Source organism: Apis cerana, linkage group LG6 (assembly GCF_029169275.1).
Source record: "Apis cerana isolate GH-2021 linkage group LG6, AcerK_1.0, whole genome shotgun sequence".
Lineage (NCBI taxonomy): Eukaryota > Metazoa > Arthropoda > Insecta > Hymenoptera > Apidae > Apis > Apis cerana.
The window spans coordinates 9,229,957-9,252,788 of NC_083857.1; the positions used below are offsets into that span (position 1 = coordinate 9,229,957).

General features: G+C 38.6%; 1 long non-coding RNA gene across 1 annotated transcript in view; it reads left to right on the forward strand.

Annotated features, from left to right (window-relative positions):
* LOC133666256 (uncharacterized) overlaps window positions 1-14,127 on the forward strand; it is a 23,855-nt gene extending 9,728 nt beyond the window's left edge. Inside the window, exons 2-3 of the long non-coding RNA XR_009830171.1 lie at window positions 4,272-4,540; window positions 13,731-14,127. This is a non-coding gene — a long non-coding RNA (uncharacterized LOC133666256). The remainder of the gene's footprint in view (window positions 1-4,271; window positions 4,541-13,730) is intronic.
* Window positions 14,128-22,832: the final 8,705 nt, after the last annotated feature.

Genomic DNA, 22,832 nt, shown 5'->3' on the forward strand with positions numbered 1-22,832 from the left:
ACGATTCGTCGAGATTCGATATGGCGTGGAATTATTGGTAGTATTGGAGTAGAATCATAAAATATATCGAAACAAATCGATATTATTTCGTAATGATGTTAGATATCGTGGATTCCTCTTCTGCAATTACTCTTCTCTTCGGGAGTAATCTCTAAAATAATATCAGTAAAATAATATTGGTTGAATTGTAAAGGAGATTCTATTCGCGGTTATTAAATCGGTTATTTATATATGTCACGTGATATTTCATATTCGAATTAAATTATTGTTGTTTCAAAAACAACGATATAATAAAAGTGATATATAATCTAGAGACATCGGTTATAGTTTTCTCTCTCTCTCGAAAACGTTGAAATAACGGACGTCGATTTCGTCTCTTCAATAAAAGTTGCCCGAAGGCGAAGAGGTCATCGGGATCGAACTCGTTTTGCCAGTTACAGATCGCGTTCTTCTCGAGTTTTGCCATATTCAAATACTTTTTTCCACGGCCCTCTTACTTGCTCGCTGAATCTTCGTCGATCCGTGTACAACACCGTGACAGTGACAACTTGTCCAATCCAACTTAATAATAGAGCTCCCCGTTGAAAGTCAATTTTTGTGTCCCTCTTTCTCTTCTTTCCCTTCAAAGCTTCATTCTTCGAGCCGTCAGTCGTTGAAACTGTTGAAATTAAAAAAAAAAAACAAAAAAAAAACTCCAAGTCAAATAGACAAGCTTTTCAACGATGCCCATTCAACCATTTAATTTTTTTTTAAAAGTGTCTCGAAATTTTATGCCAATTTTTTTCATCCCTCGTCTCGTTCATTCTTCTCATTATATTATACGTATTCAATAATGAAAATTTTTAACTCAATTTCTGATTTTTAATAATTTAATTCGAAATTTGGAATGTAAATCGAAAGAAAATAACAAATTTCCAATTTTATACTAATAAACTGTATTTAATAATTTAAGTTAACATATACATATACTTACGTATATGAAACGCGTATTCGAAATTTCCAAAGAAATAAAAATTTCCAATTTTTGAAAAAAATTGTATCAAGAATGCTATATCATGGACGAAATTCGAACAAGAGATTCCTTAGAATCCAAACGCAAAGAGGTGGGTTTCGTGCGAATTCGTTACAAAGTCGAAATCCCACTTCCACCGACCGGTCACGTAGACCTTTCGAAACTCCAAATCAGCGAGAAATTAAATCGACCGTGCCAGTTTCGTCCGCGGGTTCGTATTCTTACGATGGACAATGTGCGACAATGCGAGGCCCACTCAAGGAAACCATGCGAAAGGAAAGGGAGGGGGGAAAAAAAGAAGACGAAAAGACGAACGATCCATGAAGATGCAAGGGTGGACCACACAAGTGACACCAAATGCTTCGCTGCTGGTGAAATCATCGATCATACGAGTCGTTACCATCGATTAAGTCGTTAGAATCGACGAGCGAGAATCGATGCGATTGCACCTTGTCAAAATCCATCGACGATGTAGAATCGAGATATCTCGAAACGTGTTATTATCTCGAGAGAGAGAAAGATACAGTCTGAAACACGGGGCCTCCGTGCAACGAGGCACGCACCTGTCCTATGTTAATGGCGCATAAATCCAAGCAAAGGTAACGAAACCACTATGGGCCCTTAATTTATCGCCCCGTGGGCGTACATCACTGGGCCACGGAAATGGAAACGGATACATACAGCGTAATGTAGTGTCGTCGATCGATGGAAACTTGTTAGAATTTAATCTTGAATGGGAATAGCGTTTGATAACAAGGTGTCACACAGCTGCTCGTAGAGGAAACTTCTGGCCTTTGTCGTTAATATTAACGACGACAAAATTGAAAATTAGTGGAAAGAAAATTTAGTAAAGATTGTAATTGGGTTTGCAATTAAAAAAATACCAAGAATCAAAAGTGGTAAAAGTATTCTAACAATTAACCTCTGACAAATTTACAACGAATATAATCTTAACCTCAAACTCTCTTCTCAAAATAATTTAATATCAAATAATTTAATACAAAGAGTCGATCATCACTAAACAATCAAAATCCTACCTCATCAGTAAGAACGAAAAGTAAGAATATGACAAAGCTTTATCCACGAGCCTATCAAACATCGATTGTGTCTTGCACGAACAATTCCTTTCATTCGAGGTGGCATTCCTCCGACAACAATGCGCAAGGTGGGTCGAAGAAATGGAGAGGCTGCGCAAGAAGTTATTTTTATTTATAAACGCCGAAAGAGGTGTACACGGTCACCTCGCCTCCCAGTTTTTTTCCACTCGTTGCGCTCGTCCTTACAGTTTTCTCGCATGGGCACACCTCAAGAGGCGCCTGCTCTCGCGTCTACGAAAGACGGAAAGAAAGGAGAAAGGGAAGCCACTTCTCGCAGCTGCACAATCGTCGCCCACGGTGCCAAGGTTCATTTAACTTGGCAAATACACAACTCTTTAACGTTGTGTCGCGTTAAACGTCATCCACCTAGGCTGACTAATGGACACTGACAAATGCCGGTCTCGGAGGATTCCGGGGCTTGGTCCTCCACACCTTCGCATTCTACTTTTGTATCTCGCGGCTACGTTCGTTACCTCCGTCAGCGTTATTTAAACCGAGGTGTAGAATTTCTCGACATCGTCACAGTTAATCGAGGTTACGATGTGTCAAGAATGGTCTCGAGAATGGTTTTGAAGTATATAAAATTTGGTAATTGTTTGGTCAGAATTTTTTAAGTCAAATTTCATTGTTTAATAAATGTCAATCTAGAAATATTGGAATATGGATTAAATTTTAATAAATTTATAAAAAGAAAATATCTTTGATACTTAAAAAATAATTGGCAAACGATTTAATCGAAACTTGAGATTAATCTACCAGTAAATTGAACACGACGAAAACGATTGATGTTATGAGTTACTTAAAACCTAACCTAACTTTCTTAGTAAATCGATGTAGAAACAGTTTACTTAAGAATATATCTCAGTTAAATCAGAATTAATTAAAAAAGGAAATTATGGAATAATGTAAAATTAAAAATCTCTTAAAGAACTTATTCACTTTTTTCACAATTGAATAAACTTTCTCCTATTCTTTCCTCGAAATAACAAATAAACTCGAGTTATCGAAAACGATCTTCTAATCGATCTTCCAATTCAAAAGACACGACTGCTCGGTATTAACACGACCACGACGAACACGACGAGTAAGGAACACGCGTCCTCGTTTCCGGATCGTCGCGTCGGAGCCGAAATTCTATCGTGTCTGGATTACGAGATAAAACATAAAACGCGTTTCCCTTTTCGAGTCGAGGAGAGGAGAGGAGAACAATATACCCATCGAGAGGGACGACGAGACGTTCCTTCGACGGTAGATCGTCTAAGCAGCTACACGTTGTCGGCCCTTCCCCATTCACCTACTACTTTACTCATCCTCTTCCTCCTCCTCCTCCTCCTCGTTTTCTGTCGTGCAGCCGGTGCACACACGCGCGCGCCGACGATCCACGCGACCAGCAACAGGCTGCCGACGTTTCTTTCCCTCCTCCAGGATCCTCGTGCCTCGTATATACGAGAACCTCGTGCCGATGGATCATTTTATTGCGTTCCTGCTCTCGGAAGCAGAAAGCCGCCGCTTCTCTGCACGCCACCGGTTATCACAGTGTTTCCCAACCTTTTTCTTTTTCAGACGAGACTCTCTTTCCGTAAAATCCGAGTTTCTTTCTCGTAATCACGTAAAAATGCATTTTTAACATGCATTTGCAGGTTAAAATAAGTATAACGTTTTATTTCCAATGGCGCATCACAATATAAAGTCTTATATTTTAGAAGTTAAGTTAGATTCTGTTAAATATGTGTCCATGAATTTCTATATTGTAACGTAGTTATTATGATTTTATGATTGATCATGGCTCTTAATTTTAGACTTTTATAAGAGAATCACTTTGTGTAATATATGATACAAGTTAACATATTTCAAATGCAAATTAAATTAAAATGACATATAGAGTGATTTTAGAAGTTAAGTTCAAAAATAATATTCGCGAATTATATTGTAATATTGCAGTAAATTTAAAAAAATCTCTACGATGTTCACTGAAGTATTTCTTGATATTACCATAATTTTATGATAGTTGACAATTTTCTATACGAACAATTGCAAATAAAGATAATTTATAAGTTGGGAATCTATGGTTTATCTGTTTTTCCTCGAGTTTTCTCAGTATCTTTCTTTGCTTTTTTCTTTTTTTTTTTTTTGTAAATACTCACTTCAGTTTTCACGAATAGGTCAGCGTGGTTGGTCTCTTTGGCGACAGGATGAACTTCAAACGAGCCGGACTGTGCCACTTCTTCGAGCATGAACAGGAAGAAGTCGAGTGGCCGTATGGATCTCGTCGAACTGGCCAAATTTTCGAGCAGACTTTAGGAAAACGATCGACTCTTTTATGGCTCGTGAATGCCGCAAGACGTTTCAAGGAGACCGTTTCAACCATTTGCTTTGCGATTCGAAATTTCTCATTTCCTTCGTTCCAGAGAATTGTTTGAGAGAAAAGCACGTAAGATATTTCAAATTTTTAACAACGATCAAAATAATTAAAAAAAAGTAGTAAAATAATTTTTCCAATGATGGGATTTGATATATCTATCTCGAATTAATTCTTGAAAATATCACAGATATATTCTTTAGCTTTCAAACTTGAATCAACGATTATCTATAGTGAATATTCTGCGATCCTTATTATCCAATGTAAAAAAGAAAACGATTCTTGTGACCGAATTTTTATCAGGACAGGCGTTGCAGTCTTTTGTAAACACACTTCTCCACAGAGTCGTTAATATTTGTTTCTTGATTCGCGCTTAAGCAGGTGTTGGCCACAAGGGCGGCATTGTGCCGGATTTAGAATCGCCCACGCGCTAGCCAAATCTACGATCTTACGATCTAACAGAGGGCGATATTCGTGCTTCCGCATCCTGTCCTCGGCTTGGCATAATTTTATGTAATGCCGCGACGCGTTGCAGGATCCTTTGTCGTTATTGGTCGCGTTTTTTGATCGCGTTGTCAAAGGTGACGTCTACATTTGGCGAATTGACAGCTGCCACCGTTCCTCCTCCGATTTCTTTATACGTGAAAAAGATCACGGATCGAGGTGAACGGATTTGGGATTTAAATTATTTTATGATTTTTTTTTATGGAGATATACGACGATTTTCTATTCTTTCATTTTTTTTTTTATATTCTTTGTGCTTGAGAGAAATATTGATCATTTTGTTGACGTTATTGATACGATATCAATGGACATAATGTTCTTTTTAATTTAATGTTTGTATGAGATTATTCTTTGTATAAATTATAATTATATTATATAGTAATGAATAAATATACGACGTAAAAATATAATATTTATCAACGTATAAATATAATTATAAATGAAAGATGGTCACAAATGTAGAAATATTTGAAAATCACAAAAAGGAAGAAAAAAGTACAATATTTTTCGATTCGAAGAAAGTCATCGAATCAAACTGTTCCACCTTTCTTCTCGAGATCTTTTCTTGACAATGAAGTTTATTTGCGGCACGCGTTCGGACTGTGATGGAATGAGAAAAGAGTGGAAAAAAAAAAAAAGAACCATCCACAAAGCTCGATCCCCGATACTGTCAAATTTATCCTCGAAGATTTGAAAATCCTTAGATCCAGAGGCCAGATGCCCGGCATGCTTCGATGATCAAACTTAATGATATTTATGCAACGTGCGTGTGCCACGTACGTTCCTTCCATCTCGTCCTGGATTTTCAAGCTCCTTTATGACGCTACTTTTTTTCAATTTTTCTTTGTGGGTGCTATGGCTTCATGGAGCAGAGATAAAAATAATCGGATAAAAATGGAACTCAAGGATGTTTAAAATTACATTTAAACTCGTGATTTATTGGCAATGAAAATTTATCACATCCCGACATTCACAACCTGCATTTCTTAAATTAAATACGAGGATCAAATTTATCGTATTTATTACTGTTGGAACAAGAAAAATTATCAATTCGCACGTAATAAACGTTTAATTAGAATTGTATGGCGGTTTTACTGTATATTTGAAGAAAGTCGTTCACGAGTCCAAGATTCCATTAATATTCAGATCTTAGAAGTGTTTACAATTTAAAAATTGCCACCTAAGCTGATCATATTTTCATCCTGCAGAATAATGTTTTTCATCTTAAAATAAATTTTTCCCGACAAAATGTAATCTTTCTCTCCCTCCCTCTCTTTTTTATACGCCAAGAGTATTTTCTAAGCACTTAACCATTTAATGGATGGTTGTTAAAAGGGTTAATAGCTACGGAGAAACGAAAGGCGTTCTGGTGAACGGATAGAAGGGGTGAAAGGTGCACGCCCCCTTTCCTTCTTTTGACCAATCCAGCGGCGAAAGCTCGGCCGGCATGCATAATTACACGAAAAAAGAAGCAGACTCGACAGATGCTGCAAAGGGTTGGCGAGCCACGGTGAAGTCGGGATCGAGGAAGGGTTAAATGAATCGAGGCGCTTTGATTGGTCGGGTAGGAATAGGGTGGACAAGAGGACACGAGGAAAGGGTTCTGTTAAATCGATGCCGCTCGAATCGGCCATCTTAAAAATCGATTCTTTTGTTTGCGGCCCGTTATATAAAGTTTCAGAGATTTTCTTTTTTTACAATCTCTCTTCAATGTCAATATCTATCCTCTGTTAATATTGAATCGTTGAATCGAAGAAAAGTTTGTCTATATATATGTCCTTTATGAGAAGTTTATATATTCTGAATAAAATTTAAAAATTGAATTAGATGTTTCTCGAGAGAAAATTAAAATTTTATGGAATAGTCAAAGTGATCTTATTTTAGATAGAATTTTATTTCGTTTTGTGATATGCAGTATGCATAAATTGCGTGTAAGATAAGTTAATTTTTAAAAAAAATATATATATTTTTTTAAATTATTATTATAATCTTGTTCATCTCACAAGAGATACGTTTTTGAGGGTTTTTTCTTCTCGTGAAAACTACAAAGAAGCCCCATAAAGCACGCGACCTTACAGAGATCGGGTAAATGGTGCTTTAAAAGTTTTCGGTACGCCATGGTGCAAAGTTTAAACCGGGGGCACATGATTAATGATGTCTAGATAATCGTAGCTGAGCCACTGGATTCGAGAAAGCCTTTAAAATAATCCCCATAAAATTACACCCTAATGCCGTTCCCATTAATCCTCCATCTTATTTTCCAAGAGGCAGGCATCTCATCGTGGAATTTCGAACCTCGAATTGTTGAAGCCTCCTAAGTGCGCTGACGAAACCGAGATTAGTGATTTCCTCTTTCCTTTTCCGCGCCAACAATTTTCAATTTATTCCCCTTTTTCCGATTGGCATCATTCGATATTCTTTTCTCCATTCCAAACATCAGTTTTTAAAAAATTAAAAGGACGATATTTTTCTCCCTTTATATATATATATATTTCTCAATATTTATTCATCATACTCATTCATTTTCGAGACTTAAAAAAAAAAATTACTCGTTGTTGGATTCATTCACTCTTCTCCATTCCATCTTCTTTTCCATCTTCGAAAAGCGTACAAAACTGTGGATAATTCTATGCGACGAATTCATCAGCATTGTTGAAATATTGCTCGATAATGCCCCACGACCATCGATCCCAGCAGAATCGAGCTGGGGGAGGGTGGTTGGAAAGTGGTGGTGGAGGATCTCTAGACACGTTCTTGGCATCGAACTTTTCCTCCCCAACGCGTTTAAGCCGGCGGCACTGCCGGAATTAATTATTTAGGGGACAGAAATGGCACCCCTTGTCCACCCCCTCGATTCTTTCCCGCTGTCTCTCACCGTCTTCGACCCCCTCCCCCTCGAAGATCGTGGATCGAGCCTAACCCGAGGGCGAAGATATAATTATGGGCGGTGGGTGGGCTTCAAGTATTCATGTTTTCATTACGGCATGGGCCTTCTCAGTAGCGTTCAAGAAGAAGAGGAAGACTAGCGGAGGGGGTGGAAAGAGAAGAGATTTCCACCCTAACACCATCCTCCTCGTGTCCTCCTCGTTTTGCGCCTCAGAGAGATTCTCCTTCTCTCCTCTTTCTTCCTTTCCTCCATGTTCCATTTCTTTTCGTGTTGACACGCGTTTAATCTGCCCTTTTGCAATTAATTTCTTCGGACGGAGAGAAGGAGAATCGGTGTACATTACGGCCGAATTGGAGAGAGCGCGGGTAAATTGATTCGGTGTTTAAAATAACTGGGGATCCTGTTTCTCGATAATTTGCTTGGATATTTGCGTGTGTATTTTAAAAAGCGAAAGCAAAGAGTTTGTGATCGAAGAAAATTTTATTTTTTAAATCGGGTCAGAAACAAAAAGAATTGTGCAGAGCACGCGTGGATTAAATATTTTAACGTTCAAAAATATATATTTTTAAGCAACAATACCGATTTGGTAAAATTTCCAATTCCAATGAATGCATCATTCGTCAATTTATATTTTCATCGTGCTCCACATCGCGTAAAATATCGCGGGGAGGAAGAAGAAGAAGAAAAAGAAGAAGAGAGAGACGTTGAAGATGGCTGGCCGGCCACAATTTTTCTCACCAGAGGCGAACGCTTTGACCAAAGGTTGGCCGAAGGGATCCTTTTCCATCCCCCTGCTCCCGGTGTTTTTTGCCGGCTCCGTTATCTCTCCTCTTTGTTCCTCACCCTTTGTCCTCCCTTTTGCAACTTTCCACATCTTCCGTTCATTGTCTCTCGCCGCTTTTTTGCAAAACGTCGCTCGACCCCCTCCCTTCTTCCCGGCTAAATTAATCGACGCCGTTTTCCTTCCATAAGAATGCGACCGGGAAAGAGGATCAGCCATTAAAAATTCCTGAATCAGTGCCTGCTTGCCGCTGATTAACGGCCTATCCGACTCGCCTCCACCCTCCACTCGCCAACAATTCCTGGGGACGTTGGAAGATGATGTTGAAGAATTCTTCACAATTTATAGCTCGTCTCGGTTTTATTTCTTTCTCTTGATCTTGGATGGAAAATTCGCTTTCTTCTCCTCTTCGATTCCTTTTTTTTTTTTTATTTTTTTTTTAAATTTTCTAGTGTACGATATAGTTACAGTGTCGTTTCTCTCATTTTATATAGAGGAAGATTTTTCTTTTAGGAAATTTTATTCAATGCAATTTTAGGTTTTTCGATATAACATTTATTTAGATTCTTTAATGATTTTGTAATTTTTTTTTCCTATTTTTCGTATAACGGATGTTTAAGAATTCAAAATTAAGTCGCTGTTTACTTTTGCAGGTTTTTACGGGGAATATTAATTATATCTGAATTTCTTATTTCCCATCGTCGGCAAAATTCAACAAAGTCTCGGAGTGGGTGGTCCGTTTTAATAGGAAACTTTTAGCGGTTATCTCGAGGAGAAAGCCGGCTGAAAGTGCAACGACGCAAAATGAATATCTTTTTAAAACCGCGTGTTTACTTTTCCTCTTCCTTTTAACTTCGAATTATTTTCTTTGATTAATTGGAAAACTTCCTCGAAATATCCAGAACGGGGGAATTCTTGTAATTGTAAACATCCATGATATAAACATCTCAAAAACTCGTAAAGTTACCTGGAAGAATAAATTATCTTTTTCAAAATTTATAAATTCAAATTTTCTTTGTAATCTCGAAACATTATTAACCGCCAGATATATTTCCTCTGATTCCCAATTTTTCTCTTTCTTTTTTTAATGTTCCTTCTAATAAATATCGATAATATATACTTCCTTTCACGAAAAGAAGTAAAAAAAACTTTCATAAAATTTCTATTGCAATTAATTCTCATCTATCCATCTAGAGTTCTACTTTAATATTCTTCCACAAGTTTCCACAAACCGAGGATCAACAGGGAAGAGGCAAATAAGAAAAAGTCTCGCGAAATACGTATATATTTCTGTATACACCTTTTCTTTTTTCGAGTTGCAAAATCGATGTCCACCGAGCCATCGAGCCGCGTTAATATTAGACAAGCGTTGCTCGATGTCGTGACCATCAATCCGTCTCCCGATCCCGAGCTGAAACTTTCCTCGAGGAAACGTATCATTTGCGGGTCTCGTGCAAAAGCCGCAGGAAAGGGAGCCCTTTGGAACGGAGGAAGAAAGGAAGGAAGGGAGGGAAAAAGAAAGGGAAAAAGAGAAACAAAGATGGTCGGCATCGGATACCGCGTGGCTATCGATCGGCGGAGTAGGCACAGTCGAGGGGGGTGAAACTTATTGGTCAGTTGCATCGTGCACATCCTCTGACGAGGGGGTTAGCCGCACGGACGATGGGGGAGAAGAGGTCGTAAGGAAGGGGGATTGTAACCCTGTATAGATGTACGGTTGTGGGATGTCCCTGCGACGAGGCACGATTCATTTTCCGGAATTATGGCTACACGAGCTGATGCTACACGATTTCCCCTCCCCCTTTTCCCTCCTCCGTTGCCTTCTTCTGTACTCTCGTTCGTCACGCGTTGTTCCACCTTCGATGGGAAAAAATTTAACAGTTGTTATTTATTGTTGAAAACAATAATAATTAGGAAATCATTGTTTCGAAAAGCTCATTATATCATAAGCGAATAAACGTTATTTAATACGCATTCTAACGAGTGATTATTCAACTTTAATTAATCAATTTTCATAACTTGTTACTTGTTTATTCATATTATAACCTTTCATAACATAACCTTTATTCAATATATATATTGAATAGCAACAAATAAATAACGAAGCCTGTTCGTTAAACTCCATCCACCAAGCTCTCGCTAGAAAAATAATTCTCGCAAAAATCGTTAAGAAATATTCGGAGAAGATGTATTCGTCGAGGAAGAAGGATCAGGTAGACCGCGGTGTAAAGTTGGGCGGTAAAAATTTAATACGGAAATTTTCTCGTTTCCCTTGGCGAGCGTTGGTGGAGCGCACAAAGCCGCCTCTGAATTCATAGAATATTTGATGCCGGTAACCGACGATGGACTCTCGTCGCTGGTCTCTCCAACTTTTTCGAACTTGCCGCCGAAAAAAAAGCGAGCAACGGACAGAGGGGGAGAAAGAAGCGCGCAGAGAGAGAGAGAGAAAGAGAGAGGGAGGGAAAAATACGCGGGGAAAGAGATAAAGAGGGACGAAACTTTGTTGACCCCTGTGTGATACAAAAGTTGCAGAGCCCGCGGTGGATCGTGACCGGTGGATATCTTCGGGATCAAGGGTGTATCTCAGCGTTGCATTATTCCCCGCGAGGGACCCTTCGCGAAGAGATCGATAGCCCACGGATATCGCGAACAACTTTTGTTTCTCTCCAACTGCAACTGGATAAACCACGTGGCGGGGAATAATGGGGTTTCAACGGACGCCGACCACCACCTTTGTCGCTTTCCGCCATCTTCCTCGAACGGGCTGCTGATGGGATTAAACCCTCGGCCCGCCTCGATCTGACGCGCTGACTGAAAACTTTCTTCTTCTTCTTCTTTTTTTTTTTTTTGCTCTTTGATCTTCCGTGAGTCGATGGAAAGAAGGGGAATATCCCACTCGTGGAATATTTATAATCGTCTCTCTTTGGATCACGAGTTTTTCTTATGAATAAGCCTTGTGTCGAAGCGAATGCTGTGGAAAGACGATTTTAGCATGAGAGAGAATATTTTGTATATTATTTAGTATGACACGAGTATACAGTTGAGCTTCTGTATGATGAATAAGTATATTTGATATATGTATATATATATATCTTGGATATATGTTATAAAAAATATCGCGATGAGATAAGATAAGGTTAAGATCGAGAAATTTTGTATATTCGGAATAATAAATATTTGGAAACATTCGTTGAATATTGCAATAATAAATATTTTGTATAATTTAATCCGGAAGATGGTGTTTTTAACGTATTGTTCGGGTTCACGCCGATCTTGAAATTAATTAATCTTTCCCGTTGTTCCCGCGGAAACCTCCTTTGATGAGAAGTTTCCTTTAAGCAAACCGCCGACGAAAAACCAATTAATCTTCCGAGTTCTTGGAATCACGGAGGAAACACCGGCGTAAAATTAGCTAACACCATCAAGGGAGTGGTGGATCCTTTCGAACGTGATGCTGCAACTATGAGACCAAGATTGTTTCTCAACGGGCTACCAAAACTTCACGCGTATCTAACTCGAACGTTCGTTGCGTTCTCGAACGTGGAGATGCACACTCATCAACACCTCGTGAAGTTTTGTGCGAAATTTTTCCTTCTATTATTTCTATTCTTCCTTGTAATAGAAATTAATCGAAAGGAATATATATATATATTTTTCTGTATATTAATTTAAATTTAAATTAAAGCGAGTTATTAAGAACTCGAAGCCATTAAATTAATTGTTTTAATTGTTAATAATTTTAACCCTTCTCTTTGATATAAATAAAAACGATCGAAAATGAAGACAATTCTTCCTACATTTCAAAATCAAAATTAGAACAAAGGAAATGAGATAAATTTCTCTGTCATGGATCGAACAGGGATCAGAGATTATTCAACGATGAAGGAAAAAGAAGCTTTGTAATTCAATTTGGGGTTGAAAATTCGAAACAGCGTGGAAGGGGCAGTCCAGCAAGGACTAGTTTTACCCGTGCCAAGTCGTTTCTTGTTGACCAGCCGAGGCTTACGTGGTAAGACTTTGAAGTTGGAAAGCTTCGCGAACGAGATTACGCGCGTCGAAAGGAGCTTTTCGACACTTGTGCGGTTTTTTTCCAATCCATTCCAAGCTTCACTTTTGCCCTTCTCCTCTCTCTCTTCCTCCCTCTCGTCTCCACGCAACTTTATGATTCTCCTTTTTTAACGATCATCGCTTCTTTCCTTACCTCCACTGTTCTCGTTCCTTTTTCTTTTTATTTTTACTTGGCTCTGCGAATGACCTTTGCTAATTACGGAAGTGAGTTAAGTTATCCGTGGCGGTTGTCGCGAAATGTCATCGATACGATCGATGGCGTTGAAAGGTTTAATGGAAGGGTATAAATCTAAAGTTGCGAATAATTGTTTGATGTTAATTTTCAGAAGTTTCATTCATTGATTTTTTCTCTCTTTTTTTTTTTTTTTAAAGGGAATAATATTTTCCGAATTTCAACTCAATTTTTACCTTAGCTTCATCGTTATTTTGTTGATAATAATATCGAATAAAGTGAAATCTTTTGATTAAAAATATAAAGGAAATTATATTTGTCCATTGATCAGGGAATATTTAAAAAAAATATTTAAAAAATTCAAAAGACCGCCAAATCAAAGACCTGTTTTGAGGGAGCAACGTAATTGTTTGATGTTAATTTTTAGAAGTTTCATTCATTGAATTTGAACTTTAACAATTTTACCTTAGCTTCATCAATATTTAATAATATCCGATATTATCGTTGGTAATATTTGTCTATTAATTAGAGAGTATTTAAGAAACATTTAAAACAATCAAAAGACCATTAAACCAAACCTCTTTTGGTTACAATAAATGCAGTCACGCGGAATTCCGGATGCAGATAGTGGATCACCCAACCGGATGATGTCAAAAATTGTTCAAAAAACTGTTTTCTAAGAATTTTATTCACCCAGTTTTCTCCATTTCTTCCATCCCTCTCATTCTCCCCACTTCTCCACTTTTCCCCTTCAAAAACCTCCGTCCTGGAAGATGATGAAGGAACACAGAAGCAGAGAGCACCGATCTCTCTCATTATCGGTACCGGCTAATTCACGTGTGTGTTCCAGGTTAAACGCCACCGCCTTTCATTCACTTTCGTGCGGACCTGAACGCCACCTACTTCCGCTCCACGCCGCAACGATCATCGCGTGCACCGATAATTATCGGCTTTTAGCCGGGCTCCTAGTTTCTCTAAAAAACCCGAGCAGCCACCCCTCATTTTCCCAGGCCACGTTTCGATCTCTATTGTCGTCGTTGGACGTCGGTTTTCGAGAATTGCGAAGTTTTGGGAGGATTGTAAAGATTGGATCGATCGAAGAGGATGCACACGAGTCAAGGAAATATGATTTAAGAGTTATATCGTAGGATAAAATATTTAGAAATGCTATAAATGTTAATTATTAATGTTATATTTATGTTTCTTTGTTAAGAAAAGAAACAAATAAATAAAGGTATACAATAAAATTGGATTTATCGATCACGTTTAACCCATACGTCATATTTCGATCGTGTTAACCAATCGTGTAGACACCAAAAAAAAAAAAAAAAGAAAGAAAGAAAAGAAAAAAGAAGAGGGTTTGTATAAAGAGAGGAATTTTCTGGGCTACGAGCAAGCATTATGAAAGGGGTTAGGAACCGATCCCAACCTGTTCCCTCGAGTTTCCTTTTCTTTTTTTTCCTCTCCCTTTCCCTCGCGATGGGAGAACGTTTAGCGACATAATGCTGGACCCGGTTGAAAGGGTTGCTTTTCGACGTATTGTGCGATCTCTCGGTCGCAAGGTGCCAGTGTACGTACGTGTCGTATACCTGCGGTTTCACCACGAGAGAGAGAAAGGGACGGAGAACGAATGGGGCAGAAGGGTTACCCAAGGCTCCACTTTGGGTCTCTCACCCTTTCGAACCCTCTCTGAACGATTCTCTGACCCTACGATCCATCCAATGTGCCAATGCGCGTAACCGTAACAGGTGTCGTGCACACGCACGCATGCATCGAAATAGAGATGGCTGGAGAGGGTTAGAGAGACCAGGCAAGGATTAGCACCCCTTCGAGACAGGTGAATTTAACCCGAGACGAGACGAAAAAAATATCCACGAGATATAATCGTAATTGTGGGTCGAAGGAGAATAGATACACTTGGAATAATTTATTTATTTATTTCTTTTCTTGCAAATCGTGCGATTGATTAAAAAATATACTAATAGAAAAGAATATATAAAAGTATATAAGATCCAAGAAATACATTCGAGAAATATATCCGTAGTGTTAAAAGTAATCATATTTATATCAATTTGCAGACCCGAGTTATCCCATCACGAGTCGAGACCTTCGAATTCCCATCAATCTAATCCATTGCTTTAATTAACCCCAGCTCCCGATCGACGGAAGCATCTAAGCTAAACGCGTTAATAACCCACCTCACCTCTTTATTTCGTCGTATACTAGACGGCCTCACTCCGTCGTAAACACCGCCGACGGAGTTTTTATAGCATTCTTTTTTTTTTCCCAACCTGTCAGTGTCGCTCGCTCTGGCCGTTCTGCCTTTACGGTTCCACGATTTCGAGCCACTTCATAAAACATCGATTTTCATCGCGCGTGCAACGATATATCGCTTTTCAATTACTGCGTTTTCGGGGTGTGAGCACGGAGAGAAAAAGGAGGGTAAAAAATAAAGGAAAAAAAAAAGAAAGAAAGAAAGAAAGATCGATCGATAGGGTACAACCCTTCTATCGACCCCCTCTTCCATCCCATCTCCACGAGCGAATAGGTTTTCGTGGATGGATTTCTTTTTTTTTCTCCCACGGGCGAAAATTACGCTGTTTCTCGTATGGTGTCTAACCTAACGTCCCACTGTGAGCAGGTATATATCCGATCACGACGATGAGAGAGGGTTGCGTGAAAAAAAACGTGGGGCAGCCCTTTGGCTTTAATCCATTACACGACGTATTAATTCATCTCCTGTGATCTCCAGGTAGCGGGCCTTAAAAAAGAAAGGAAAAAAAAAAAGAAAAGTAAGGAGGGAGAGAGAGGACGGGCCAAAAAGCCAGAAAACGTGCCACGCACGCGTTCAGGTAGGCCGAAAGGGGTCCGCCACGAGGCTCTCGTAAAAAAGTCGAGTTGAGAGAGGAGAGGAGAGGAAGGAAGAAGGAAAAGGAGTGGGAGAGCTGATGGAGACGCGCCGAAATTGTACATCGTAAAGTACCTGCTGCTGAAATTGTTTTTTTTTTTTCTTTTTCTTCTTTCTTTTATGGTTAAGACTTTTGTTTTTTTGAGAGGAGGGGTTGGGGCAGTAAAATTTTTTCCGTCGTGACAAAAATTATCATTATGGCTATTTCGACGGGGTTCAAGAAAGGGGGATAAAGAAAGAATTTGATTGGCTCGTTAATTTTGATCATCTCGCACATAATTTTTACGTTAATTGTACGAAAAACGCGATTTTTAAATAATTTTGATTTGAGTTTTCAATTTATATTTGTGAATAATTGAACATAAAATTTATTAATGAATTTCGGGTTGATTACTCGAGTTACTCTTTAAAAAATGCAGAAACAATATTTAGAAATCTATGCAAAAATATTGGATTTCTGAAAAAGATAAAGATCGTTTTCCATCTTCGGAGGAGAGAAAGAGGGAGAGAAAAAAGAACGGAAGAGGGAATGAAATGGCTCGTGGCAGAAAAGTTGTTTCCGCCGAGCGTAGATAAGCAGAACAATTCCTTCAAATAACACAGGCGAGGGAAAGCTGTGGAATACAGAAGCGGAAAGATATCTAACGTTAAAACTTTAGAACATGGAGAGAGGAGCGTACAGCTGCTCTGACTCATTCTGGCAGGTTTCATACCTAAATGACCGCCATTGTGGTTACTTGTTTTATCTGGTGCTTCAACCATTTGCTTCCACCACGACTAAGAACACACGATCATTCTCCTCATCACTCTCTTCTGCTTATTATTATTCAAAAGAAATACAATTTCGTCGATTCGAAATAACAATTTACTGTAAAATTCAATTTTAACGGTTAAAAAATTTAACTTTACGCATTTGTTACGAATAATTTCAATGCAAAAGAAGAAAGATCCGAAGAAATTTAAATTTTCTCTAAATTGTATCGAAGGAAATACGCGATATAATCGAAACACCGTATACTATATACCCCGAACGACACTCACCAGATGCCAAACTCACCCTTCTTTTCACTCGCCAACTCGTTTCACGAGTTCTTCTCTTTCTTCCACCCTTCTTCTTCCTTCCCTAACTTCTTTCGCGTGTTCCAACGCGATTTAATGGCAGCGCACGTACGGTCAGTGGCAAAAGTAACGGCTGGATGGACACCTTTTCTTCTTCAACCCTCTTTTTCGGGTCAGATCGGACCTGGTTACGTATTATAGGCCCTTTACGACTCGGACGTCCACCCTGTCGGGGTCAAGGGGTTGGCCAGCTGGCGTTGGACGGTTGTGCAATCTGCACACGGAGGACCCCTCCTTTCTCTGACCATAGACGGCAAGCCTGAAGGGGGCTGTTCGATGGATAGATTGATAGAGAGAGAGAGAGAGGTTGGCAGCCTGTATGATCGGGGGTTGGTTGGCGTCGCCGCTAACGTTGCTCATTGTCCAAGCTCAATGGCCGTCTGTCCACCGCCATTGTTGCGTCTGATTTCGACCGGGCATGCGAGACACCGAGTTATGTCGCCCTACAGATAAACTTATCGCTCACGCTTGCTCGATATGCACGAATCTACGCGTAACGACACATGATCCGTGATTTATGTGGGAACATTGTGCGCCGATATCGAAGGCTCGTGACCCGATTCGTGATCCTATGTTATCCGAAAGATCGGAAACCGGTGCGTAAATGGATGAGTCGCGTTCCGGGTTTGACCGCTTAATTGTTTATGTAAATGATCCAATGATTGAATGTATTTAGATATAATTAGACCGTGTTTGGAAAATGAGAATATCGTTGCTCGAAAATTTTTAGGGCAATTTTTATTTCGATTTAGAATTTTGATTATTTTAAATCAAACTTGTCGACGATCAATTGGTATAAAATAGAATATTTAGTATTAATCGATATTTCAGAATCGATTTATAAGAAAGATTTGATCAAAATAATTGAATTGTGATTAAATGTAAAAAATGCAGCAATAATTTTTTCAACTACGTTATATAATTTATTTGTAGAAAAATTGCACTTGAACAAGCAAGAAGGCTCTTTTAGAATAAAATACTTAATTAGATTCCACGTTATTATTTTTTTTTTACCCCGTCAATTACATTTTTGATTAATATTGCCAACGAACTGTTATTTTTTCCAAAGAAGATATATATAGAAATTGACGAATTGATTATCGCTCTTCCGATACCACGGTTGTTAATCTTTCTAAAGATGATAATTTCAAAGGTGCATAAATTTCGCGTGTCCTTGGGAGGGAATACCGTTATAACGGAGAACAAAACGTCTAAAAACAAAACGATGTCGCGAAAGATTGGGCGATGTTCGTCGAGAGCATTTTAAACAGGCCGAGGACTCATTAGGCAGCCAGCTTCGCACCTTTCCTGCGCGGAGATGACGTTTCCGGTGAGTTACGGGATCTGTGCATTGATATTTCGGGACGTTTTGAAATTTATGCCTCGGCCCACCAACGGATATAGGTATTTCTCTGGTGGGCAGGAAACAAGTCACGGCTTCCTACGAGGAATATTCATGTTCAGAAGTAGATTGACGAAGCTATTGTTCATAAAGATTGGAGAAGGCAGGAAATGGAGGGAACTATGGCGGGAATATTAATCAGGAATATTTTTCGAAATTTTCCTCTCAAACAATTTTAAAACTCATCCACGAGCTGTTTCTTAATTCTCAATTATGCGATTTTTTTTTTATAATTAAAAACGCAATTATTCTTGATTAGATTATACAAATATTTTAATTGGATAAATGTTTAAGCGAGTTTATTTTATCGCAATTTTTATAATTATTCTTCAACAGATTACGAAATTTAATTTGTCTTTAACATTAAATATTATCAACAGATCATTATCAAGGTTTATTTCAATATATTATCGCGAACAATGATCACGTAACGTATACCACCATTTTGAAAAGCAACACCGCCATCACTGTGATTCAACCCTTGCACAACCCTATCCCTAGAAGGGTCTCTCGTGGTTTAGCCACGTCCGTTCACCCCTTTATTCGAAGAAAAAGGCCGCTGTTAATTCGTGCCGCTGTCACAACACGGCCATTCTGCCGTGCATCAATCTGCTCCTTTATTGGCTGAAATCTGGATCGATTCCCATCTAGCTTCGATGTCGTTTGAACAGGCAGGGCTAATTAATTACAACACAGCTGTCATAAAAAACGTAAATTTAAAAAAAATATTATTTTCAAGAACGAAAATTATATATGTTCAATAGAATAAACTTTTTGTTTAATTAAAATATTTTGTCTCTTTTTTATTTATTTTTCAAGATATTAAATAAAATATTTGAAACATTTATTGGAGATTCTAGTATTAGATATAATTTATTTTTCCTCGAGAAGAAAATGATAAAAGGAATACTAGATCTTGCAGTTACGCAAAGATGCATAAAGTGTTAAAGTACAATTAATTAAGGCGGAACGATCACACGTTTTAACCGTCATAGAAAGCATAGCCGACATTTTATATACGAAAAAGTAATGTAACTGTAGAAGCGAAAGCCGGTTCTCGATTTTCATGTATTATACGTGTCACGTGATTCTTACGACAGTTATACACGCGTGTTCTCGAGAATTAATTCTTTGTCGATCTGATTCCAGGTTGCACCTGAAGATTCTTTCGTGCACCTTTCTACCTGTCTGCCATATATCGAGATATCTAACAGGTTTCGATAACGTACGAACGTGCGAAGAACATCGTTACATTTTTATGGCTCGTAGAAACGGACGGTGGAAAGGTGATCAATAAGAATTAGTAGCAGTCACGTAACTTAGAACCTGTAAATTAGCATATTATTACCTTTTCGTGTAAACTTTTTCAACGAATATTTATTATTCATTTATTCATTTTCGATTTAAATTCAATTTTTGTATATTTTCTTTTTTCTTCTTTTAAAATTTTCAATGTTTTGACAATTAGAAATTGCAGTCAATGCGAAACCTCAGTCAATTTAAGTTCAATTGAACTATGTATTGAATATATATGATACATTCTTACGCTAGACGCGTTTCATTTTATGTAAGATTGATCGAGTGCTGTTTATGTTCTTCGATTGCTTACTTATAACGTCGTTAAGGTAATAACATTCTCGATTAACATCGTTTCACGTTAATGTCCTCGATATTAACTAGATCGATTTAAACATTGATGACCGCTTTTTCCCTTGAACGGAATTTTTTCGAGGCAAGAACACGGAAATACTGAAATTTATATACTATAATTTATCTTTACGAATTATCTTTTATAAAAAATCAAACGAATGATCATTCCAAAAATTCGTTCAAAAAAATAGACAGAAAATTTCCTCCTCTATCCCTCATAACATAACCCAATGCCTCGAAGAAGGTCTGAAACGGTGACAAAAAGGAGGTAAACCGTCTCATCGGTGCGATTACCAGCGTGAAGGAGTACGTATATCATTCACGCGTTTTTATACGCGAGCAACGAATCGATGAAAGGATTCGAGAGTAGTGGATATATATATATGTATTCCATCATTGTTCCCGCACGCGCCCAACATAAAAATAAAAGAGCGCCGTGGCTCGATTCTCTCCAACACCCTATTCCGCTCTTCCTGCGCCCTCCCTGTTAAATTTTCACTTTTTTTTTTTTTTTCAGAAAACAGTTCCCCACATCCTCGTCTCCTCCAAACCATCACCCATACACGCAGATGCGTGGTTTTTCCCTTTTTCCAACTTTCGATTCTTCGCTCGATAATCCATCCTCTCTCTCCACCTCTTTCTCTCTCTCTCTCTCTCTTTTTCTAGATTTTCAAGCGCCGTTTGCACGCTTCGTGGAACGACCCTCGCGCGTGTAACGAATCCGCGCTTTTTTCGCTCTTTTTTCCTACCAGAAATATCCAGTTTTTGGGGTGCAGCGTGTGCGCGTGCGTTATACAAGGAGCGAAAGAGACGGATGGAAAAGAGAGCCGGATTCGAAGGAAAAAAGTGGTTAAAAATATGTAAACCGACGTAGACGTAGGATAGATAGCACGTGGAGATGGAAAAATAGGGAGACAATGTGTCAACGGCACGCGCTTGTCTCTTTCTTTCAGGGTTCTTTCCGTGATCCGGCGAAGGCTTTTTATGGAATAGGGATCCTTCTGCAAAAGAGGAAAGGTGGTAAAGTTGACTTTTAATTACAATTTATTATTTAGAATCTGGCAATCATTTCACAGGATGAATTCCAAGATGAATTAACGATTAATCAAGAATTCTTTCTCTCAAGTTTTCTTTAGTGATAATTTACGAAACGATGGATAATAATAGAAAAAGAAATTTTTTTTAAAATTCGAAATCTGGTAGTTCTTCCTTTTCAAGGACAGATTAGCAGCAGCTGTAGATGGAACACCGTCTACCAATTGTAAATTAATGACTGTTACTCGTTACATGAAACGTTACTGGTTAAGGATTAGGAAGGGAACGCCTTAGATCGCTTTAAAGTGACTTTTATAGCGGGGGTGTATTTTTAGTTGTTCGACGGTGGCACGCGCTTTCTTTTCTTTCGATACCGACAAAGCATCTGTCCTTGGTTAACGTCTCCCCCTTTTCTCCTCACGTGTACACGTAAACATAGTCATGCGCACGTGTACAATGCATGACGGTTTATTGTCTCTGGATGGTTGAGAAATGGGATTAAATTACTCGTTTAAAAAGAGCGGAGAGAAAGCGTATGCGGGGATATAAAGAAGACTTTATCTTTGTTTATTAATCTCGTGTTTTGATATGTTATTCGTTTGATTATGAAGCGTATTTATTACTGCATCGATTATCATTAATAAAATATAAAAAATTCTAGTCTACTTGTAGATGGAGCAGCGATTAGACTTATGTATCGGCATCATTATTCAGATAGTTATCCGACTAAATTTCCACGAGATGATAAGAGATCGTATTGGAAGAGAACGATCAGGCCAGAGAAGGATCGTCCATTAAGGTTAAGCCTACCTAACCCTCTCGAGTGGGTTCACGGTTGACGATCGTCCGTCAGACGTTATCCTCGACCGGTAATTGGCGAACTTCAGACGAATAATTTTCATTCATCGGTATACCAGCCAGTAATTATATGATACATCGGATTCGGCTAATAGGGAACACTCGAAGTCTCGGAGACTCGGTGTAATCGATGACATCGAGCTAATCGATTCACGATGCAAACTCCTCGACGAAACTTCTCGTCCTGTTGCCATTCCATTTCTCCTCTTCCTTATTCGATATCGAAATATGAAATAGAATTATCGTTTTAAAATTTATTTTATTTAGAGAGAAAAAAAGAAAATCAAGATTCGGAAGAAGAAGGAATTAAGAAAAAAAGTCGAAAATTTCCTTAAAAATACAATTGAACGTATCTGAACCCGATACGAAGGATTAATCTCTCCTCGTCGTAGTAATCCCTCCTCCTAATATCTCCATTCAAGAAATTTATCTCCTAGAAGCACCATCCATGTGTCAGGAAAACGGGGGGTTTGTGGTGTGCAAAAAAGAAAACGGAGAGCCAAGATTCGAACCAGAGATCGTGGGCATATATTACATCGATACTTTTTTCCTCCTCATCCAAAAGACTTCGTTCACCCTTGTGTACCAAGGTGTGGCCTCCAAGACCCCGTGATGATCATCGTCATCTTGCCTCTGTGGCGAGCCATCAACGCGTGCTAAGCACGAGCTCTTTTTTTCTTTTTTTTCCTTTTTTTTTTTTTTTCTATTTTCCACACTCCTTCTCATCGGCCATCATACACCGTTCTTCTTTCCACGAGGGGATCCCCAACAACAACGAGACCCCGCCTCTTGTTTTATCTAAATTCCCTCCCCTGTTACCCACTCGTGGCTCGCCGATCTTTTCGGTCTATTTGGTAACATTTTTTTTCGAAGGGATGCGATAATTCAGGTAAAGATGGAACAGTGAAAGAGAGTTTATGTAAAGAATTTCCATCACTATCCTCCTTTCCTATCCTCCTTTTCTATCCTAAATATAAAAA